A 10,360-nucleotide genomic window follows, 5' to 3' on the forward strand; every position below is an offset into this window, starting at 1 on the left:
TTGCTGGAGATGGTTGATCGTTTTCTCCTCTTTACTCTCCTACTATGAGAAAAGCAAGGAACAGAAGGTGAAATCACTTTCCTAATGATACTCAAATGGTCAATCCCAGTCTTCGGTTGAGAATCAGGCTGTGGTCCTGCTTTGGGGTAGGTGTGTGAGGGGGACGGAAGGAGGATGAGGAGGAAGCTGTGAAGGACGGAATGGGATGTCTCCCTCTGGGAAGGTCCAAGGCTGTTCATGTGCAACTAATCTAAGGAAAAGCAGCATTACAGATCTGCCTTCATGGTTCAGGGCCAGGGTCCGTGGAAAAGAATGAGTTGTTCTCACTTGTACTGCTTCCTTTCTGATGGTGTATCTTTTATTCCGGAGGCTTAGATGCCAAGAGTAAAATGGAGACTTATTTTTATCTCCTTGCCTGATACCATTCCAATAACATATATAAGTAATGATATGCATTAATATATTAATAATATATATTATTAGGATAGATCTATAATATATATTAAATATAGTATATATATAGTATTTAAGTATATATACATTCAAGGTAATTTTGGTCATTGTGGGAAACCAGACAGTGAGGGAACATACAAATACCGAGTCCAATTTCTTCATTTGCAATGAAAAAAGTGAAGTTTAGAGAAACTGAGAAAAGTCGTCAAGATCATAACATCACTCAGCTAGTTAGGGAACAGATTCCATGCTGAGAAGATGTCACTGACTGCTAAAACTTCCTCCAAATCAGACTTGATTTATGGACCCTCAGGATATATGTGGTGTCACACAGAAAAGATGTGTATTCTGAGCTACATACTCATAGTCTTTATGTTCTTACTCTTATTATTCACATTCTTATTACTTTATACAAACTTTCTGTAATTGACTATTCTATGGTATGTAGACAATGGTGATTAAGAGTTAAAGAATGAGTTCTTCCAGGGACCTGCCTAGTCCATGACTTGACTTCCCTTACTGTAGTCCTGATTCCCTCATGAGCTTGGTATTTCCAAGCATAGTGTATCTCCAAAGGAGGTAAACTTGAGGGACACAAAAGTATTTGGGTCTTTGATTTTGTGTTGACATAAATAGCTTCATCCTCTAACACTATAGACCTTGTCTCTTTTTGCACTTTGTACCTTTTGGAGTTTCTCCTCTACCCCAGCATGAAGTAGGTGAGAAGCTAGAACTTCCCCTAGATCTGAAGTGTGGGATCCAAGAGAAATTCACAATTCAGAGACGCATCTCTCATCACAAACAGCTCATTGCTATAGTTGTGCCAAGTGGTCTTAAGGTGTGCAAGAGGCAGAGAAATATCTCCAGGGATCTCAAAGTGTCGCCATATGGCTCTGGTTAGAAGATGTACATCCAAACGGAATGCCTCGTTTTTTTTCATTTATAAAAACAGAGCTAATAATGGTGAAAATATAACAGTTATATCTGTGGTGGCCATTAAACAAGGCATCTATATAAAGCACTTAATAATTAACAAGCCTATAATACCTAGTAAAGAAAGCTATTACACTGCTGTTTGTAACTTACATTTCTTATTTAATGGTATGTGTTATAAATTTTTATGTGTCAGAACATAGTCATAAATCTAGTCATATTCAATAACAAATTTATCATGACTAATTTAATTCATTGTTAACTTCAATTATTTTGAATTATTTTTTATTTAAAGCAATATTTATGTAATGCCCATAAGTCAACATATTTCTAGGTTAAATACCTATAAGTGGGGTTTTTGGATCAAGGAATATGAATATATGTGTTAATAATATTGCCAAATTGATGTCCCAATTAAATACTTCTAAGAACACTATTCCTAGTAATTATATCATTTTCACATTTATAAACTGAATATTATTAATCAAATGGATAAGAAACACTAATTGTTTTAAAATCCTTGGTCCAGGGTAACCTGGCTGCCTCAGTCATGTGACTTCTTGATCTTGGAGCTATGAGTTCAAGCCCCACACTGGGCATAGAGATCATTTAAATAATAATAATAAAAGTCATAATAAAATCCTTGATCCAGTTTTTGTGAATCTTTTAAAAAATAGTTTTATCTTATTAATTACAGAAGCAATGGATGTTTATTCTACAGAGATCAAAAAGCACAATCAAGAGTATTAAAAACAGGGACACCGGGGTGGTTCAGTGGGTTAAGCTGCTGCTTTCAGCTCAGGTCATGATCCCAGCATCCTCGGATCAAGTCCCGCATTGGGCTCCTTGCTCAGCAGGGAGCGGGCTTCTCTCTCTGCCTCTGCCTGCCACTCTGCCTACTTGTGTTCTCCCTCTCTCTCTCTCTGACAAATAAATTAATTAAATTTAAAAAAGAGTATTAAAAACAGCTACAATTTTTCTTCCTATGTGGTATACATATTTTCCATTTTTTAAAAATTAAGGTTTAATACACATACAGTAGAATTCACTGTTATTAGTGCAAAGTTCTTTGAGGCTTTTTTTTAAAGATTTATTTATAGAGCGCGCATGAGCAGGGGAAGGGGTAAAATGACGGGGGCGGGGGAAGAGAAAGAATCTGAAGCAGACTCCATACTGACTGAGGAGCCTGACACGGGGCTCAGTCTCATGACCCTGAGATCATGACACTGAGCCCAAATCAAGAGTCCGATGTTTTAACCAACTGAGCCACCAAACACCCTACACGTGCATGCCTCAGTCAAGATCTAGATCTAGATTTTGAACAGTTCTAGATTTGAACAAGATCTAGAACAGTTCCACTGTAGCCAAAATTTCCTTCATGCAACCTTATTATTAACTCTTTCCCCATTCCAGGCTCCCGACAACCACTGATACAATTTCTGTTTTTTAAGTTAAATTTAAGTTAAATTTATTATTAAAGTATTATCGATGTATGGTGTTTATTAGTTTTAGGTGTACAATATACTGACTCAGCGATTCTGTCCATCATTCAGTAGCCACCAGAAGTGCAACCCTCCTCTGTCACCATTCGTGGTTACAATATTATCAACTATGTTCCCTATACTGCACTTTCCATCTCCACGACTTATTATTTCATAATTTTGCCTGTTCCAGAATTTCACAAAGTGGAACTAAAAATGTATACATGGGGCACCTGTGTGGCTCAGTTGGTTAAGCGGCCTACCCTTGACTTTGGGTCAGGACATAATCTCATCATCATGAGATCGAGCCCTGCGATGGGCTCCCCATGGGTCATGAAGCCTGCTTGAGATTCCCTCTCTCTCTCTGCCCCACCCCTGGCTTGTGCACACTCTCTCTCTCTCTCTAAAACAATAAGATAAACTAAAAATGTGTATAGAATTCTAAGCCTGCTTCTTTTACTTAGTCCGAGGCATTTAGGATCCATCTGCCGTTGTGTGTATCTGCAGTTTATTCTTGTCTTGTTGTGTGGAATTCAATTGTGTGGATCTACCAAGCTTGCGTATCCATTCCCCAGGTAAGGAACACTGAGTTGTGTACATTTTGGCCTAATACATGTCAAACTTCTATAAATACTCACATACAGATGCTTGTGTCGACACAGGTTAGCATGTCGCGTGGGAAAGCTTGGATCAAGATGCAGCTTTATACAAGCATATGCTTAAATTTACACGAAATCTCCACACCGTTCTCTAAGGTGACTGTGACACGGTCCATTCCCAGCAGCAGTGTGTGACCATCTCGCTGGCCCTGCATCTTCCCAGGGCTCTGCCTTGCACATATGTGTTAACTTCTTAACAAGCTTGCAGAACGATTTGCTAAGTGTTTGTGGCATTGGACGCTCCCACAGTTCCAGTTCTTTCCTGACCCGGTCAGTCCTTGGTGTGGCCAGTCTTTTTCAATTTCAGCCCATTGAGTTGGTGCATAATGGCATCTCACCGCACTTTAATGTGAATTTCCCTAAAGACGAATTATTTTGAGCAGTTAGTTAGGTGCTCATTTTCCACCTGTGCACCTTTTTTTTTCCTTTTTAAAAGTTCAGCTGTTTGTTCTTACTTACAGAGTTTTGAGAGTTCTTTATAAGTTCTGGGAACAGGGTCGTTAACAGCTGTGTGACTATCAAATAGTAAGCCTCAAATTATGACATACTTTTCTATGCCTTAAAGGTAACTTTTCAAGAGAATTTTTTTATGTTGATAAAGTATCAACAAAGGTATCCTCTGTGCTTTTGGAATTATATCTAAGAAATTTTTGCCTAAACTAACATTACTGATTTTTTTCTTGTGTTTCATCTAGTTTTACAGTTTTAGTTTCTGCATTTAAGTCAAGGATCCATTTGAGCTAATTTTTATGCAGACAGCAAGGTATGAATCAGGTTCATTTTTTAAAATATGAATATTTCATTCTGGTACTCTTTGTTCAAAAATGATCCTTTCTCCATTGAGTTGTGGTTGTACCTTTGTAGAAAATCAACAGATTGTGTATGTGTGGGTCTATTTCTGAACTATCATTTCCGTTGGGTCTGTGTGCCTATCCTTTCTCTGATATGACAAGCTATCTTATTATTTATGTCTCTTAAAAATATTTCTTCGTCCTGTGCCTTAGAGTTTACAACACATGTCTTCAATCAGAATGTCTCTTCTAATATCATTATGCTACTTGGCACGTTGTGTAAGGATCTTCCAGTAGTATGCTCCTAATTCCTCCCTCTCCTATTTTGTGCTTTTAATGCCAAATATTTTACTTTTATTGATCCTATGAACATAATACTTTGCTAATATTTTTGCTTTAGACTAGGACTTGACAAACGATGGCCCATAGGCTTCGTCCAGCCCATTGCCTATTTTTGTTGAGAATCCACCTGTTTTTGTGTAGCCCTCAAGCAAAGGATGGTCTGTACATGTTTTTGATGTTTGGGGGGGGAGATCAAAAGAAGATTGTATGACACATGAAAATTATAAAAAATTCCAATTTCAGCATCCATAATACAGTTTTACTGGAACATAAGCTTGTTTGTTCATTGACAAATTGTCCAAGAATACTTTTGTGGCCAGTGCAGAGGTCAGCAGCTGTGACAAAGACTGTAGGGAATGTATAGTTTAAAATAAATGTTTGGCCCTTTACAGAAACATTTTGCGAATTCCACATTTTGAATATTCATTATTTTTTAGAGTACTTAAAAAATAAGAAAAGCAAATTTTATAATACCTTTAGGGTACTTTTCTTTGTATAGATTTAAATTCCCACAGGACTTGCACAAGTTCCTTTGCCTGGGACATCTGGGTGGCTCAGTTGGTTAAGCATCTGCCTTCAGCTCAGATCCTGGGGTCCTAGGATTGGGTCCTGCGTTGGTCTTCCCGCTCAGTGGGCAGTCTGCTTCTCCCTCTGCCCCTCCCCCCTGATTATGCTGTCTCTCATTCTCTCCCTTATGCTCTCTCTCTCTCATAAATAAATCTTTTAAAAACAATAATAAGTAAATTCCTTTGCCTAACATTTCTTAATGTTTCCTTTAATTCAGTCCCACACTGCATAAATTACCTCAATGTCATGGGTCTGAAAATGTCTATTTCTCCTCCATGTTTGGATATTTTTGCTGGTTTAGAATTCTGATCTGACAGCTGTCTTTATCTTTCAGAACTTTAAAATGTCAGTACATGGGCTTCTGGCTTTGATAGTTTCTGAAGAAAAATCTGCTGTCATTCTTCTGCCTGTGTCTATGTTTCTCTCCCCTTGCCTGTGCTGCCTTGAGGATTTTTGCTTTGTCTTTTAAGCATTGGAATATAGTATACCTAAGTGTGTGTGGTTCATTACTAATATCTCATTATTATTGTTTATTCTGCCTGATGTTCTCTGAGATTCTTGGATCTGTGATGATTTTTCTGTAATCAGTTTAAAAAAAAATTCTTTGCCTTCATCTATTTTCATGTATTTCTTATGCCTCAATCTCTGTTCTCTTTATGGGATTCTAACTGTTGGTATTTTAAACTGCTTGATATTGCCCCACATCTCTTAGATACTCTAATCTTTTCTCTTTTTTTCTTCTTCTTTTTTTTCTTTTTGATGTTTCCATGTATTTTGTTAATCCATCTCTAGGATATTGATTCTTTCTTGTGCTGTGTCAAATATCCTGATGATTCTATTCTAGACTTTCATCACCTCTATAACTGTGTTTTTCATTTCTAGTATTTCTAATTCATTCTTTTTCTTATTTTCCATTTTTGTACTGGAATTGTCCATCTAATGATTCATGTTTTCAATCTATTTTAAATACCCAACCTGATCGTTTCAACATCTGAATCCTATCTGTCTTTGTTTTGGTTTATTTGTGTCTTTAAAAGAAAAAAAAAGATATTATTTACTTATGTGGAAGGGGGGGTAGAGAGAGAGAGAGCAGGGGGAGGGGGAGACGGAGAAGCAGACTCCCCACTGAGCATGGAGACTGACATGGGACCCAGTCCCAGGACCCTGAGAACATGACCTCAGCTAAAATCAGAGGCTTAACCAACTGAGCTACCTAGGTGCCCCAAGACTGATTTGTCTCTTGACAGATCTTTTTTCTTCTACTTCTTTATTTGTCTCACACATTTTATCAAAAGCTATCCATGATGGTAGAGACCAAGGTAGACAGTATTTCTACCTGGAAATGAGCACAGATTATCTTTTGCTATGACTTTACCATAGTGGTTGAATTAATCTGGTCAGGAGTAGAGCTGGCTTTGAGATTTACTGGTGCTATTTGCTCTCAGGACACCGCATGTTTAAATTTCCCCCAGTGCTACACCATTAGCTTTGGGTCTTCCCTCACACCTGAACCTAAGAAGATATATTTTTTACATGCTCTTGATCATCCCCTAGCTATGGGCTTGTTATCTGGTGCTTATTTAGTCTTGAAGTCATTAGCAGGTTGTGGAGTGATGGGGGAGTTCCTCACTCAGCACTGGCCTTTGGCAGGCATTACATCCTTAGTCTTCTGGATGAGATTTTCACCCCTGATCCTGTCCCTCCCTCAGATGTAAGAAAACCCATTATATTCTGCTCCCAGAACCAATTTCTACTCTTTCCACAGAAGTAGAACAACTTTTTCTTCCCTCTGTTTTAATAGGTTTTCATCTGTGTCCTAAAGATGGCAGACTTTTGCTTCAATTTTATTCATTCGATGGGTATTTATTGAACAACAATCTCCCTGAATGTCCACATAGAGTCGAGTCCTACCCTTACCCCAAACTAAACCTGACACAGTGCTGCAGTGAATGAGAAATAAACTTTTATTCACAATATGTTGTGACTTTGTAGTTATTTATTCAGCAGTGACCCCCTCCTGGCTAATCTGGAAATGTGGGGGAGTCTGCACACTTCTGTTCTCGGGCAGCTCAGTCTGGCTGAAGGGGGTAAATCAGAGATTCTTCAGTTAAATGCTGTTTAGACCAGTTGATCTGAATTGCTCCTTTCACTGTAATTTTTGGGCTTAAAAACCTGCATTAAGAAAAAATACCTATATTCTAAGAAGAAGTTGATCGTTAAGCCCTCTGCTGCCTGTAGGACTCCATCCTGGTAAAGTGTATCTTTCTTTTACTTCTCATAAGATTTTCTCCTTCCCTTCCTTCTAGTACATTTTTTCACTCCTGAGTCTCTCTCCTTAAGGTATATCTGGACTGAGATGCACACACCTGCTGAACAAGACCATGTCACTGTCTCCTGTCTGCACTCCCAGTACAAAGACAGGAGCCAGCGGAAACACTGTTGGGGCCTGGGGAAGAGCGCCAACTGGTGGCAGCAGCATGCACCAGTATGAAAGAGGCAAAGGACAGGAAGAGGGAGGGCATTTATCCTGACTCAATTGCCCTAGAGTATGGTAAGTGCAGGGTTGTCTGGCTTGACTCTGAAAAATGTCCTCAAGATGTCTTGGACTTTGTCTACTTTTATGTACATCACTCAGAATAATTTTTCCAACGTTGGGCAAGCTGTCTGCATTAGACTTACAGTGTCATCAACAAACTTTGTGGGACTGTGTGGGCACCTTCATGTATGTCTCTGCCTTATGAAACCCATGTCCTCTTGACTGTGTGTGTAGGATGTGTGTTTCGGAAAAGGGAGGTTCCTAAGTTCCGTCAGATGCAGATGTACTAAATATCAAGGAATTTCACACCATATCCTGTTCTAGAGCACCTGTCCAGCTTTCTGAATGTAAATACAAAATATTATCTCCTCAGAGGGGAGACTTGTCTCCATGGAACACCCACCTTAATGAAACTGTGATCCCCAGATTTCAACTATACTTTTTCTCCAGTTTTTGACAGCCTGAAGAATGTAAGTCAAAGTATATCCCCTTCCTCACATTGACTTTGTTCTCTTTTCCAAACACCAATGCCTCCATGTTCCCTGTGTTGTCATTTAAGTCAAATAACATATGATTCTTCTGTCTGCAGCAAAAATAAATCAACATCCAACCGTTGAGAGTCTAATTAAGACTCATCAATCAGATACCAGAAGTGCCAGCAACAGCCTCCAGAAGGAAATCCAGATCTTCCTCTGCTTATCATGGGGGTTTACATCCTGATAAACCCAACATAAGTTGAAAACATCATAGGTTGAAAATGCATTTCATACATCTCACTTATGAAATATCACAGCTTAGCCACACTTACTTGTGCTCGGAACGCTCAGAATCTACAGTTGGGTAAAATCATTAAACATAAAACCTGCTTGATAGTAAAGTGTTGCATATCTCATGTAATTTATTGAATCCCATCCTGAAAGTGAAAAATGGGGTGGTTATAGGGGCAGAAGGGTTGTTTGTCAATCATTGACCCTGGTGATCATGGGGCTGCCCAAGGGGTCACAGCTGCTACCCAACATCATGAGAGGGGACCGACCATCCACACATCACTAGCCCAGGAAAATATCCAAATTCAAAACTCGAAGTACAGTTTCTACTGAATGCATATGGTTTTTGCACCATCATAAAGTCTAAAAATGGTAAGTCGAACCATCATAAGTCTGTAGAAGGGAACAAATTCAGCTTTGAAAGAGTCAGGTACATACGTAACAGATGTTAGCAAATTCAGGTAGACATAACTCTCTTACTTAGAAGAGTTCCTTCCTGTGTCCATCTTTCCAGTCCAGAGATCCCCTCCTTTGGGAGGCGAAGATGGCCAGTGAGCCAGTAAAGAACTATTACCCAAAATAGCTGTTTATATAAGACAGACTTGGTGGCATGGCAGGGGAAACATCTGTGTACCAAACATTGGATCTTCTCATCTTCCTGTGAACCACCTTGCCCCTCTCCAGAGCCCCAGACCCCTGTCCCTTTCTCCTTAGCTCCCAACGCTATATAAGCCTCAACTGCCTGACCGTCTCTGTGTTTTTTATGAGGCCCCAGTTCATACAAAATTAAGTTTTTCTCCTATTTATCTGTCTTATGTCAATTTAATTATTAGATCAGCCAAAGAACCTAGAAGGGAAGAAGGGGAAAGTCTGCCACTCCTACAGAATCGCCGACAAGAGATAATCACAGTCAAGTACAAGTTGAAGCGGAGCCGCGTGTTGATCGCTGACGCGGAAGATCGTAGTATGTCGGTTTAATTTAATGCGTTAAATGAGTATGTTTGAGAGTGGTTGACCAGATTGAAGGCTCAAAACTGGAATGGAGAATATGGCCTTCTTATCCAATGTCATTTTGGGCTTGAATTTTCCAGGAGGACAGATTCACCCTATCAGTTCCTCTGCCAATAACCCTAAGACAGCAGGGCTCATCTAAGGCTTCTGGAGGCAGGGTGAGTGGGGTCCCTCCCTTCGGTCCTTCAGGTCTGACCCCAGACCAGGGAAGCAGTCACAGCCAGTCCCTCTGAGGCTCCAAGGCAAATAGGTGATTAGTCCTCACATCCAGTGCTCTCCTCGCACTCGTTCTTCTGCTCTTCCTCTCCTCCTCCTCTTTTCCCCTCCTCCCTCTCCTCCTGCTGTTTCCCCTTCCTCCCCCTCTTCATTCTCCTTCCCCTCCCCTTCTCCTTCTCCTTCTTCCTCTTTTCCTTGCTCTGCGGCCTGCTCTACTTGTTGGTCTTCCCAGTCGATTAATCTGGTTTATCACTCCACAACAGTGGCTTTGTATTCACAAAAGTCACCTAAAATACAGATCGTATATATAAGGGACAGAAATCACCCAGAGGGCAAATACTGTTTGTGTATGAAGTAATCCCTCTTTCAGAGGCTATGAGGATGAAAGGAAGTTGGAAGAGGATTGTGACAGCCTTTTGAGAATAAAAACTCTTCTAATGTATTTTGGTTCAAGCGTATTCACGCTGCAGCTCTTGGTTCTGGAAGAGAGGTTATTACTTTTGGTTTTATTTTATATAAAGAGACTTTGAAATGAATGATTTCTAAATCCTCTGCAAGCTCATAGTGGAGAATAAGCTAGTCTTAGTAAGCAATATAAAATCAT

Source organism: Enhydra lutris, unplaced genomic scaffold, assembly GCF_002288905.1.
Source record: "Enhydra lutris kenyoni isolate GAN:26980312 unplaced genomic scaffold, ASM228890v2 scaffoldscaffold94, whole genome shotgun sequence".
Classification (NCBI taxonomy): Eukaryota; Metazoa; Chordata; class Mammalia; order Carnivora; family Mustelidae; genus Enhydra; species Enhydra lutris.